Genomic DNA, 14,301 nt, shown 5'->3' with positions numbered 1-14,301 from the left:
CTTTGGAGAAGTTGTTGCTTTTTATCATCCCAAATAAAGCAATTAGCCTCCCAAACAGATATGGCCATTTGGTCAGTCGCAAGGATTTCAGGAATGCATCAGTTTAATATTGATTTCATGTAGGAGAAAAGACAAAAAAAAGAAATTACATCAATGTCTTCCAGTGTGACATTTTAGAAGTGTCTGTTTTCTGTTTTTAAAATTACATTAAAGCCATTAACATTGGAATTAAGCCATGTTTCAGTCCAGTATAACCTGTTAGAGCAGCTCTTGCCTGCCACCGAAGACTGCCAGCAATCTGCACGTTGCCCCACGCAGGGGGACAATCGGGGGACCAGGGGCACCCTGGTGCAAGTGGGTCCCACACCAGCAGCGTGCCCTCCCACACCACCTGCCTGCAGGGTCCACTGGCAGTCCCAGACAAGGCAAAGGCATGGAAAACACCAGGATCCAGCGAGTGGTCCAGCCAGCATGATCAGGAGATGGAGCAGCGGTAAAGGCTGGAGATGAGTCCATCCAGAAGACAAGGTGATGACTGAATGTCCTGCCTCCTGCCTTGAGGATAAACGGGCACGAGCCCACAGGCAGAGGGGAGGGGGGGATCCCTGATGGGATCCTCAGGGCAACAAAGGTGCACTGACAAAGAAACCTTCTCGAGGTTCAATCTCCTTGGGTTATGGGCAAATCTCTCTTTCATTGACCCCTGGTTCTCACAGCATGTCTGAGCACATACACAATGAAAATCTTGGATACCAGCTTCTCCTCAATGCCACAAACTCCCTCACCGCTCTGGAAAATGCAAGAGCATGGGATGGGATGCTCCTCACTGAGGCTCATTACCTGATTCATGGATGAAAGCTTCTGGAAGTCCACTTTCGTATCCAGCTGCCATTTATTGACATCCCTCCCACAGAGCCAGCAGAGTTTATTTTTTTTAGCCTACTGTTGGATAATAAGACAGATGTCCGCACTGGGTCTCATTTTGAATGGATCTAAACGAGAAACAAATGTATCAGATGGGATGAATGAATGCGTAGCGCATGCCCAGTTCCAGAATATCTGACTAAAGCAAGAAAGAGTACCTAGCTCCCATTTTCTTCTTTGATGGAGCTGCTTTTGAGATGGGAAATGGAAGTATCCCAGCGAAGGAGGGGATCCCTGGAGTAAGACGTGACTCCTGAATGGAAGAGTAAAATACAGAAGAGAAATTATAGCTGGAAACGTGTGAAATACAAGAAAAGCGTGGCTTGCCTACTACTCCTGCCTCCTAGCTCAGTGTCCTGACGGGGGCTGAAGCATTCAGATGGGGAAGAGGACACTCAGTGAAAGCTGAGGGAGTTTTGGAGGAAAGACACGTTCTCAGATGCTGTTGAAAGCCCAAGCGGTGTCTCTGAGGTGGATCGGTGCTTGAACAGAGATCAGAACTACCCAGGGCGAGAAGAAGAAAACAAACCAGGGATGAAGTGGAGCAGCAGGGGAAGGTAGGGTGAAGATCAAAAGACAAGGGCAGGTTCAGAGAGCCACGGCGCTGCCTCTGGAGCCTAGGAGCAATCTGGCTCTGTTGGGTCTTCCTGCCTCAGTCTCCACAAACACGTGCACCTGTTTGGACAGCTGTCGCTGACCCTGGGTGCTTGGAGTGGTTGGTGGGCTCGGCAGTGCCGGTTGCTCACTGCTTGGGATGCTCCTGAGGGCTCACCGGGGCAGCCTGAAGACTGTGTGTGGTCAGGGCGCTGCCTTCCCTCATGGAGCAAGAGATTACAAAAATCACAGCTGAGTAACTCAAAATGCATCTGAAAGAAGCGAAATGGGAGCAGGTGAATTCAGCATGGCAACTGATGTGGCACGAGCCCAGATCAACAGCGTCTATGCTATTTTTTTAAAGCAGACATCAGTGATGCTCCTGCATTTCACGTCTGTCCCAGGAGTCTCTCTACAGATGAAGGCAGCAAACAGATCACCCCAGCCCATTCCGAACCAGTAAAAGCAGGACAGGAGCAAGTCATCATGCCACTACCGGCTGCCTACAGCTACCTGAAAGGAGGCTGTAGCGAGGTGGGCGCTGGTCTCTTCTCCCCAGGGACAGGTGATAAGAAGAGAGGAAATGGCCTCAAGCTGTGCCAGGGCAGGTTAAGACTAGAGATCAGGAAAAATTTCTTCACCGAAAGAGTTATCAAGCACTGGAATGGGCTGCACAGGGAGGTGGTTGAGCCCTCACCCCTGGAGGTGCTTAGAAGATGGGTAGATGAGGTGCTCAGGGATACGGTTTAGTAGTGGACAGGTACGGTTGGACTCCATGACCTCAAAGGTTTTTTCCAACCAAAAGATTCTATGATTCTATTCAGAAGAATGACAGTAGAGTCGAGGCATCGCCTTTTCTCCACCTGTTGTGACAATCCTGGTCCCAAAGTCCCCTTGGGAGCTAATAGGTTCAAATCTCAGGAGCACTCGGTCATTATTGGCAATACTTTATTGGCAATAACTGATGCAGCAAGCAGACCATGGTGGAGGACTCCAAACATCATTAAGCATTCCAGGAGACCGGAGTTACCCCCTGATGCTCCTAAGTTTAGGAAACAGCCAGAGCATCACCCTCTACGATGTCCATCTTAAACTCCCCTCACTGTTTTAATTCCCCTTCCCCTGCCCTAAGAGATTTACCACGCTTGTTAGGTTTGGCATTTCTTTTGTACTATTTTTGGAGGGCTCCAGACCATGTTTCGGATTTTGGCCATCTCCATCATCTTATAATTATTAATAATATTTTTCCTTCCAGGCATTGGATTCATTCCCATGTTGGCTGCAAGGCTTCAACACCGATCACCCTTTAATTCAATCTTCCTCCCTTTCAGGAGCACTTTCGCGTAACACTGCCTTATTACTGCTGCAAATCCACAGAAAATAAAGCTTTTGATGGGAAGTACCTTGAAATACATCCCTGTGTATGCTCTGTGCCATAAATGCTTTCCCCCCCTCTTCCATGAAACAGAAGGCCCCCAAGCTATGTGCCTGACAGGACACAAGGAGGTCCCAAAACCTCAAAAGGGTTAAAATACAATTTTTCTCCCTGCAAGCTTGGGATCTGGAAGCCCTCTGCAGTGGAATATCAGTGTTAAAGCAGAAGGGATATTATTTGGAGCTGTCCTGATCTGAATAAGTCTCCCACAACTGGGACCAGCCAAAGATTCACCGCCGGAGCCTCAAAAGCCAAGAGAAGCCCCAAGGTCCTCGGAAGGAAAGAAGGGCAGGGGATGTGCCTACTAGAACAAGGGGGGGAAAAAAAAAGGAAACACTGGAAGTAGAATTAATGTTTCCCAAGTTTGACAGATATCCTTCCTTTTCTCCTTTGGTATTGGACTGAACGCAACACAGAAAATGTGTTTTGTCAAAATCCACCATCTTCTACTGTTTGCAAATAAATAACACCCACGAAACAGCAGAATAACAATAAGAAACTGTGAAATGAAGGCTGACTTATCCGGTCTCCTTGTGCCTTAAGATGTGAGTACGGGGTTCCTCCTGCTCTCAGGCCCTCGCTGCGCTTGGTGCTCAGGGTCCATGTTATCGGCTCGGAAAGCTCTCCAACCCCACCGAGCTCTCTCAGGACAATGACAGCTCAGTCACTCCAAAAGGTCTGCATGGGTGTCTGCCTTCACCCTGACGCCAGCGCCAGTCCGCCAGCAGATAACTTGGGTCAGAAGCTGGTATGGATGGAGCAAGGAGGACGTTGCTGTTGGCCCATGAATGAACACAGAGTGCAGCAGAGAGACAGAAAGGAAATTTATGCATCCCAGCTGAGTAAACATTAGACTGCAGCTGGCCAGAAAACTGACTCTGAGAAAGGACCTGCACAAAGGAAGAAGGGGAGAAAGAGAGATTTCTGAAGGCAAACGCAATACTTATTTCAAGTCGGCTACAACCAAATCCCTCGGTGTGCTCTACCAACATCGGTGTCAGTGGGGAAATCCACAGCTGGGCAGAGAGAGTGCAAACTGCCTGTGTTGACAACCACAACCATTTCCCAGTAAGCAGAGGCACAGGCAGACTGGAAACATAGAAAACTACTGAAAACACGGAGTCAGCTCCTTCCAGCTAGTGCTCCAGCAGCCTTGAAACTGTTGGTGTCTCAAAGGAAATGACTTCTGGAATCCAAACCCATAAAGGCTCCTAAAAAGTGTGAAAGACCGAATGCATACAGATAGCCATGCAGAGGAGGAACCCAGCTGCCAAGGTGCGTGCATCATATCGCATCAGCTAAAGGAAAGAATCGCTCCATAAATCAGACCTGAGCCTGGTTTCTATCTGTTTGTGGCTCAGGTTGCCCATGGCCATCAGCGCCTTTCCTTATTGCCCACTGGCTAGTGTCCTTTGCAGACACACAGGGAACTTAGATGGTCTTAATTTCAACTAAGACCTAACGCTGCCCTTCGGCATCCCTGTTCTTCAGGATGTGATGGTGAGGTTTTATCCTGCCATCAGGCCCTGGATTCGCATAATGCTATTCTCAATATTCACTGCATGGCATTAGCAGTGCTGTGTTACTGCCTCAAAGCTGAGTGCCAAGCGCTTCTCCTTGGGAGAAGGGATGAATCAGAAGATCCGTGGCATAAAATATCTTCCCAGAGACACTTCCAGATCCATCCCTGTAGTGGTGATTGAGTGGGATCCCTCCTCGGATGCTGGCTGAGGAACGGGGACCTCAGCTCATCCTGCAAGAAAGCAAAGGGCTGAGCTTGACACCCAAGGCACAGGCTGAACTTTGCATCCAGGTGGCATGGAGAAAACAGGTTTTGTATCATGAGAGGCTTCCAGAGAAGGGAAGCAGGACCTGCCCAGCATGAGACGAGCTAGTGCTCTTCCCTGCAACCGAGATGTGCCCCCAACCCTGTGGCAAGGAAAGAGGAAGGCAGAGCTGTGTCTGAGACAATGAGCCCGGCATAAACAAAGGCATTTGAGAAGTGTGTCCCCATGCCTTTGGCTGCAATATCCAGGACTTTTCTGCACTTTTGTTTTACAACTTGAATCCGCAGCATTTCATCATTGCAGAAGTATTTCTGCCCTGCTCCCCCTGTGCAGCAGTGCAAGGCAGCACGGGAAAATGCGTGTGGTGGTGAAGGTGACAGCTGAGTTATCCCAGGACTCATCACCACGCTCTTTAGCATCCTGCAGGTGTTCTCTCTGTGCGTCCGCAGGGTGCACAGTGTCCAGGCGGTCTCTGATGGCACAAGGCAAGCCAGATCTTCCACCTATCATCCTCCTGCTTTTTCTCAATGACCGCAACCTCTGCCCAGCCGCTTCTCCTGCCCCAACAGCCTGCGAGCTGCAAAAGCTGCTGCTCACCAGGTCCCACGGTCCCCGAGACGCAGAGCCGGAAGATGCACAGCCGGGCTCACAGCACCCAGCCCACACACAAGGACAATACAGCAATCATGGGGCTCCTTTAGGAGCCCATACCGGAGCACCCATCTGCTTGTGAGGCCGAGACTAAGCACAGCCACCAAACAGCATCACTGTGCTTCCAAAGGCGATTGCTCTCTTCAGGATGCCTTCTGTAAAGCGGGGGCACGCACAAACTGAACCTTTCGTCTTATCCTCAGGACAGATCGTCTAGGAAGTCATGGTTTGCAAGGCAAAGTAGGTAGAAAAAGCCTCTGTATAAATATAACCATCTCCCAGATTACCTCCAAGCTTCAAACAATCAAATGATTAATAACTTTTCTGAGGACATAAATAAGGCTTATGCCTGTAAGGTGGCATCACTGCTCGCTTCCCTCTATCTCTTCTCCTTCATCCTTGAGGAGACAACTCTCACAGTTGGCTCTGCAGCACTTGCAGTACACCCCCTCTCACCGGTCATCAGAACTCAACTCCTTCGCTTCTCCTCAATGCTGAGCCGCTTCTCTTCTGCGGTGACTCAAGCACTGCTCTGCTGCTGCCCCGTCTGCCACAGCACAGAGACTCCAGCAACAAAAAGGAAGATAAACATCGGATATTAATACAGCCATAGCATTTCAACTGCAGACAATGCGCGTGCACCCACCTTCTCTCCTGCCTACGCGTATTTTCACACTAAATTAGCAAATAACATCTTTGGGGAAACCCTAAAACTCTTTTTAAAAGGATAAATGGGAATATAAGAGAGTTGCCAAAAGGAAAATTACCAAATCAGCAAAGTGGTAAGTGCTATTCCCAACAGGCTTCCCTGGGAGTAGTGGAGTAATTCAGGACAGGGGGATGTGAAGGATGCTATTAGAGAAGGAAGCTGATGGGGGCCTGTATAAAACCCTCCCCAGGAATCTGCCTTAGCAGCTTTTCCCACAGCATTGCATAACACAGCACAGTAAAAATGCGGGCAATAAAACAACACAGCTTGTCTACGGAACCCCCCGCCTTTCCTGAACCAACCAGCATGATGCTATGTTAAGGCACCAGCGAGTTTTCCAAGAGTAAAAGAAGGGAAAACCTTCATTTTGGACACCTGGTGACTAAGATGAGGTGAGCTGCAAACAAAAGAAAAACTCCCACCTCCATATAAACGTAGCATTGTGCAATCAGGTGAAAATTGTTTTGTTTGTTCGGGGTTTCTTTGTGGGTGCATTAAGAGCCTGAACTTGATATTTTTTGCTGCTCTGCCTAAAAGGTTTCCCTGCCCTCCATAAACCTGCACCGGCAGCTCAAGGTGATCCATAGCATTGAGTGAAAATCAGATGAAATTCAGTTGTTTCCCTTTTGAGCTCGAAACAAAGCAGGCTTGGACTTGGAGGAGGATATGAGCACCCCGATCCAGTGGGAGGTGTCCCTGCCCATGGCGGGTGGGGGTGGAACTGGATGGCCTTTAAGGTCCCTTCCAACCCAAACCATTCTATGATTCTATGATTCGACTTTGCTTTGGGGCGAAACTGAAGCACAAAGGAAAACAGGAGAAAAGGCAAAGGGCAGAGAGGGAAATCAGGTAAGCTGAAATGAAAAACTGTCTTCTGTTGAACTCACATGAACCCAAACCACTGACCTCCACGCATCCAAGACCCTCTCTACACCAGCCTGTAGCACATAAATCTAACATCAAACTTGGAACTGAGCTTCAACGTGGTTTAGACCACATGCAATTAGCCCGATTAAAGGATTTTTTTCAGGTCCTGCCTGCATTTTAAGTGGGAGAAAAAGTGCGTTGCCAGCAGATGTTACCACTTTTGCAATGGGGTGTAGTTTGGGGCCACATATGCTTGGAAAAGTTGCGTGCTTGGGCTCTTAGCAAAGGCAGGGAAAAGGTCCACTATAAAGATGAAATGCATTAAAGAAGCTCACGTGCTTTCTGGTCGTGCTGTGCCAGGCATCAGTAAATGTGACCAACCGAAACTGCCTCCCAAAAATAAAAGAGGGGGCGTAAGGGGGAAGTGGGACTGCTGGAACCCAGAATTATTTAAGAAGAAAACAAAACCTGGAAACATTTGCTGAGCGAAAACAGACTTTGGTGATTATTTCGTAATTATTCATGGTTGAAAGGACAGAAAAAAATCCAGTATTTAAATGCACTTATTTGTTTGTTTGTTTGAGTGCAATTTCTAATGGTGATGGTTAATAGGGGAGGAAAAAAAAAGGAAGAAATGTGTTTGAGTGCCACGCAGCGCCTGCCCCTCGCGTTAGTTCCCAAGTCAACCTGTGAAACCATAGTCTTATCGCTATGGGCTTTGTGTGGATTTTATTCACAAACCTGTCTTTCAAATCCTGGGGAGTCACCAGGAACACCTCCACTAAAAACATTTTTAAAAAGAGAGAAGACATCCTGAAGGGGAATGAAATACATTTCCCCGTAAGCCATACTCCATCTCAGTTGTCGGCATGGAGAGCAAGGGAAAAAGCACATTACTTTCTCATTTTCTAAATATGTACTTTTAAGAACGATCATGGGATGCTCTGAAATGGCTCTGCACCCCTTTGAAGTTCTGCCTTCAATCTAAAAGAGATCTCAGGAACCCAACGTGTTTGGGAGCAACAGAACTTGTGCCTTGACAAATCCAAGGCAGCATGCAAGGTCTCAAACTTCCCCTACTGCTCCCCTGGCATCATCGTCTGCCATCTCTGAATGCCTAAGGAAAACTATTTTGCAGGCTCCTCAGCTGGGAAAACGCGTCACGCTGCCCAGCACGTCTCCTCTGGTTACCAAGAACAATCGCATCAATAAAAGAAAAAGGTTGTGAGCTCTTCCTTATTATCAAGGATAAACACAGCACTTGTGCCCGTTGGAACTCAGGATCTCGAGTTCTCAGCTCAAAGGGCAGAAGGAAGCCAGCAAGACTCCATACATCAAACATCTTGAGCAACTAAATGCTCAGACGATATTCCTGCTGGCTTAGGAGAGCGCAGGCTTTCCCAATGTCTATCAGCGATACAGGAACACACATTCCCCTGACACCCGGGGCTTTTAAGTTCTTCTCAACATGCCTATCAAAGCAAGAATGCAAAAATCAAAACGGTGGCTTGTGCTCCTCGGTGGCCTCGGACTGGATCAGACCGAGGCACCACAAGGTCCCAGTTATGATGTCTCAGGCGCACCTAATGGAGGTATAGAGGCACTTCCTACCACCCTCTTGGCTCCTGGAAGACCAGCTGCTGCCTGAGGCTGTTCCTGTTCCCTCTTGGAAGCCACCCAAGCTATGAATAAACACCACGGACAGGCATGGAAACATCCAAGGCAACTTGAGACCTTCTGGGTTTCTTGCTAAACATGGGAGTCGTGTGCACGGAGCTCCTCTGAGTTCCTCAGGGCAGTAGCGCTGGCAGATGTGACAGAGGTCCCATATCCTTCTGGAGCAGAGGTGGGAGACTTGGCAGCCTAACTTACTAGTCCTAAAGTGGCAACACCTTTGAGCAATTGAATCCAATCCAGGGCTGAAGCAATTTTTCCATCCAGCGACCTTATCCCGGCCCCTGCGCATGAGACACTGGCGGAGGGTTGTGTCCCTCCCCTGCAGCCTGGCACGGTGGAGAGCACAGCAGAGTCAGAGGGGTTTGGGTCAGATATTAGAGAAAACTTCCTAAGAGGAAGGACTAAGAAGCCCAGGGATTAATTTTCTAGAGACAAGCTGACTCAAGTCTTCCCACCTGACCAAGCAATCTACTTTCCTGACGCAGGAAAGGACAGGATAGGTTTGGGGCTTGCTCCTTGGAGAAGATGGAGTTTGAAAAGAGGGGAAATCCTGAAGAAGCCCTTCAAGACTTACTGGTATGGCAGACGCTGACCGCAGGGGCATTTGTCCCTACCCGGGAACCCAGAGCAGCAGTGGCCATTGCACCAGGAATTCTTTTTCTTTCCCAAAGGTTTCAGACCCATCTGGTGATCCTGGTTGGTCGGTAAGGACTCATTCAGGCAATAACTGCCCAGGGGCTCCCTACAGTCACCAACAGCCCCTGGCATTACTTAGATTTATAGCGAAGCTTTATCTGTTGCCTGCAATTCTAATTTGTGGTTCATAAGCCATAAAACTCCAAGTTTTCCAGGCAGTGGGGGAAAAAAAAAAAGTGACGATTGACTGTTACTGCTGCTTCTTTTTTTTCCACTAGAGCTGTTCCTTATGCAGTTGTAACCAAAGAGTAACCAAGTAGATTGTCTAATGGCCAGTGCTGTTTGTTCCAAACCAGTATGGATTTCCCATTTGTAATTCAAAAACCATAGGGTGTAACTTTCCTTGCTTGGCATGAAGCATGGTTGAGCTTCTCGGACACAGAGACAGTCCTGAGGAAAACTATTCCTTCCTGAAGAAGGATCCATGAGAAATACATCACTTTTCACTTTTGGTGAATGATCTGTTTTTTAACAGCATCTCCAGACTAAGCTCCAAAACAGCCATTTGTTTCCCAAACTGAGGATCTATTAGACTCTGCATAGTTAAATCCTTTTTATTACCACTTAAATATTCATTTTCTTGCCCCATGCACGGATGGGCTTCCATTTACACTTGAAATTAGTTTTGGTAATGAGCTTTATGAATATTAAATGAGAAGGAAACCACAAAATTATAGAGAAATATTAGCCTGTATCATTGCACGTGCGACGGAGAGTAAAGTAAGAACCAACCCGCTATCCAAGCGCAGTCTGGCTGCCCACGTTGAGCAGCTATTTAACCCCCTGTAAAAGCCACGCATTTCTGCTTCCCTCTTAGGGAGTGTTATCAGCCCACCCCACACCGAGGATGCTGTCTGCGGCAACACGACAAACGGCTGAGCCTCGCTGGGTTTTCTCCTGCCGAAATGCTGCAGCTGAGGGTGAGGAGCAAAGTTCCTCTCCCTCCTGACCGAGGGGAGAGCTGGGCAAGCATTTTACAATTTGCAAAGCTGCAGGAATCGAAGGGAAAGTGGGGGGAAACACAACAGCTCCGAAAGACAGGGTCTGTAAGATGTGGGGGTTCCATATTCCCGTGATTTCTGAGAACCTGCAAACACTGGCATGTTGACCATGCGGAATAATGGAAAGCATCCAGGCTCTGGTGTATTATTCAGTGCCGGAGCACTGTTCCATTCAGGTAAGACCTGGGGTTGGGTCTTCCGTTCCAAAAAAGGCACAGAGCAATGCAAAGGTGCAAAGGAAAGCTCAGGAGAGCCATCACCTCACACAGCAGTGCCTGCACGCCAGGACCAAATCCCACCCCGGCTACGGGAAAGAGCCCACAGAGAGAACAGCCTCAGTAGGTGTAAGATGATGGAAGGGAGGCTTAGGGAAATTTTCTCACGAGGAACACCAAGAATTGGAATAAAATGCATGAGAAGAGGGTGGGTTTACTGTGGAGAAGGTTCAACGCACATCCTTGGGAATAGGCTAGAGGAGGAACGCAGCAAGCGCACACGCGAGCGCTGGGGTGGAATGGGCCGGGCAGAAGCACAGGGTCCCCCCCAGGCGTGGCTCAAGGGACCACAAAGCGTTTTGGCAAGCGGACCCTCCCTGGGAGCCGAAGGGCAGAGCAGCGAAGCTTCTTGCAGTCCAATTACCTCAGCAGGAATCTAAAAGATATTCCCATTGCCTGCGAAGCCGTGCGCCAAGTCTGGTGTTTGTTTGTGTCTGTGTTTATTTCTCAGAGAGTTTCTTTCTCTGCACCCCAGGGAACCGGCTGGATGCAAGCTCTGGCCTTCTCATGGAATAAGAATTAACTCCTGGATCTTGGCAGCACCAGGAGGAGATCAGCTTCTGACGGACTGCAGCCTGAAAAAGCCCCACAAGCCACCCAAAAAGCAAATCCTGTGTGCCTGCCATGTGTCTGGGCATCCAAAAAACCTCATGCCATCTCCATCCTGTGGCATTGTGGTGCACAGGAGGACTTCCAGCGTTGCTTGGGGACCTCCTGCAGACATAACCATTCCAACCACCGTGAGCTTGAAGGGCCCATGATTCCTCGTCAGATGTAAAGGTGGACAGGGGAGGCGGTTCTAAACAAGAGTGAAAGGCACAGTACTGCTTCAGACAACATAATAATATTGTTCACCAGAGCCCGGTTGTCCACTGAGCTTTTAAATTCCTGAACTAATTCAAATCTTTTGGTACAAATTGGTTTTGCTTCTCCAAGGGACCACGTCAACTCACATAAAGGGAGGCTCAGACCCATCCTTTCAGGGGTTACTTCTGTTTTAAGAGAGCGTGAGTAACAGCTGAAACACACGGGACTTCAGCATTTGGGGTAGTTTGGTGAAAAATGCTTTCTCCCTTCTCCTCAGTGGGGATAAACCAACGTCAGCGCTGCCAATTGCAGGGAAATGAATCGCCAGCCTTGGACTTCCCACACCCCAGCAGCACACATTCCTGCCCACAGCGACCCTGCTTGGACCTGGGGAAACCTGAGCAGAGAAGGGTGAGGTGATGTGAAGGAAAAGAAGCGAGTCACTGAGAGAACAGGTCTGGAGGCTCCCGTGGTTGTACCCACCCGGGGGACCCGAGTACGGCACACGCCTGAGCCACGTCAAACCAGATGGCCCAATGCTCTCCCTCCTTTCTTACTGGTGGCTACAGAGAGGGCAAAAGGCATCTTGAGACTCTTGAAAAAGAAAATGCTGATGCACCGATGCACACGTGGAGTCACATGGACAGAAAAGTTAAGAATATCTTCTTATGAGCAGAAAATGCTTCAGGGAAGAAGTGGGTCTGTGGGTCTGAAACACAGCTGCTCAGGGGCCAAACTGGCACCCCAGCAGCCAGGGCTATTTAGCCAGCTCCATCTAGTAGCCCAGATCCCATTTTAAAGAGAGAGAGTTTCTGGAAGAACACAAGATCCATCTGATTTGTAATCTAATCTTTGAATGACATTCATGGCATATGAACTGTTTTCCATGGAAACCTGTCTGCAGAATAATATCCGCGCCAGATGCCTTTGTTTAATTAGCCAATATAATATCCTCAGTTATGTTCAAACATCTGACCCACACTAACAAGACCGGGTACTTCAAAGCTGGGTGAATCATTTTCCATACCAGAGAAAAGGAACATCGGAAGAGCCAAATTCACAGCGGACACCAACTGACGTCCCGTTTGCCATTTACCATTTTCACTGACCTTGGACATGAACGCATCACCAGCTAAGTCACTTCCTCCAAACGGCAGGGTGGCGGTGTCCGTATTCCCATTGGACCATGAAGAGGATGCCACCTGAAAGGACGTCCAGCCAAGGCTGCCCAGATTCCCATTGGACCATGAAGAGGATGCCACCTGAAACGACGTCCAGCCATCGCTGCCCAGATTCCCATTGGACCATGAAGAGGATGCCACCTGAAAGGACGTCCAGCCATCAGTGAATTCTGTGCTGATTCAGAGTGGAACGACGTATGCTCACCATGTTTCTGTGGCATTCTAAACGCTCTCTGCTGGGAAGCAAACACAAACCCGCAGCAGTACAATGCGCACAGAGCTCCTTGCAGCGTAACAGAACTCCGAATGCATAACTAACCTTTAACTGTCCTATTTGCTGTCTCTGGATAGCACAGCATTGTGAGATCCGTATTTACCTGCCCCTCCTTTCGTTTGGCCTCTGCTGATGCACAGACACATCCACAGAGTGAAGAGGAACGAGGTTCCTGCACCAGCAATGGGGACAGTAAAGCTTCCCAGAGTTGTTTGCGTTGGCGCAATGGGTTTCGCTAACATCTTTGCATCATTCATAGTCTACTGTGCATGAAATATTTAGGGTTATCACTAAACCGAAGGTTTATGGGCTAAACCCAAAGTTCTCTGAACACCCAGCAAGAACAACTCCCAGCGAGAGGGGCCAGACACTCTCTCAGGCTGCCGAGTTAAAAATGATGCTCAACTTACATATTTCATAGATGCCCTTCAGGCGACAGTTCTGGTTTGAATGATTCGGACAGGACACTGCGATATTGTGCCACGGGCTGCTGGAACAGGCAGGGAAAGAGCAGCTGGCTCACAGGAAGGCACAGATGACGCACCTCTAGATTGGTGGCGGTCACTGACTGAGGAAGGAACCTCTGCTTTGATGTTTTGGCTTTAAGAAATTTGTGCTAATGGAGGCCGGTAATGGTAGGAACTGGTACTAGGAGCAGAGCAAGAGTAATTGGAAACTTCTGCTTGCCTAGGTAATATTAATAGGAGGCTTTATAGGTTGCTTTGATGAAGGTAAGGACTCAAACGCCTTTAAACAACAGAAAGTCTTACAACACATTGACTGCAAAGCAAAACTCCTTTCCAGACCAACAAGAAGTACCTGGAGTGTGTGTCCAAGTGCTAGGGTGGTGTTAAGTTGCAGGGAAGATTGCTGTTACACAGCCACAAAGGCCCAAAGACTGCAAGATCTCAAGACAGAGCCAGGGTTTCCACGGTCCAGCAGCTTCATCCTGCCCGGCACTGCCCGGCACTGAAGTGCTGTTCAGAGATGCCACCAGGCACCAGCGCGTGACGGAGGCTTCATCGGTCATCTGTGTAAGAGAGCATCACATTGACGTGCCCTCTTCAGAGCGTGTGCCTCAGGGGCGCCCAAGTAACCCCTGAAAACATGCTTCGTGTACCACAGCATCTAATCCCTAACCTCATCCCGGGACAATGGGGACCAAAGCAAAACAGCTCACATTTTACAAAGTAAGAATTTAAACAAATTAATTTGATGTATGTCCCAATAGGGACCGAGCTGCAGCTACCATTACTAGCTTGAAAATACTAATAAATAATTGAATTAAATTAAATATTGCATCAAGAGGCCTTCTACTGCAGGGAGTGTCCTGGGATAATATTGATATGATCAAACATACCAGAAAACTTCCAGGAGCTGCTTACATATGGACACTCGATGCTTACAATGCAAAATGCTCAAT

General features: G+C 48.5%; 1 long non-coding RNA gene across 1 annotated transcript; it reads right to left on the bottom strand.

Annotated features, from left to right (window-relative positions):
* Positions 1-222: 222 nt before the first annotated feature.
* LOC128852556 (uncharacterized) lies at positions 223-12,697 on the bottom strand. Its single transcript, XR_008450506.1, has 3 exons — positions 12,533-12,697; positions 1,083-1,177; positions 223-992 (listed from the first exon to the last, which is right to left on the bottom strand). It is a non-coding gene; the product is annotated as an uncharacterized LOC128852556 (long non-coding RNA).
* Between the last annotated feature and the right edge of the window lie 1,604 nt (positions 12,698-14,301).

Source organism: Cuculus canorus, chromosome 6 (genome assembly GCF_017976375.1).
Source record: "Cuculus canorus isolate bCucCan1 chromosome 6, bCucCan1.pri, whole genome shotgun sequence".
NCBI classification, from domain to species: Eukaryota; Metazoa; Chordata; class Aves; order Cuculiformes; family Cuculidae; genus Cuculus; species Cuculus canorus.
The sequence above is the reverse complement of the archived record's forward strand: the minus strand, read 5'-3'. Positions and strand labels throughout refer to the sequence as shown.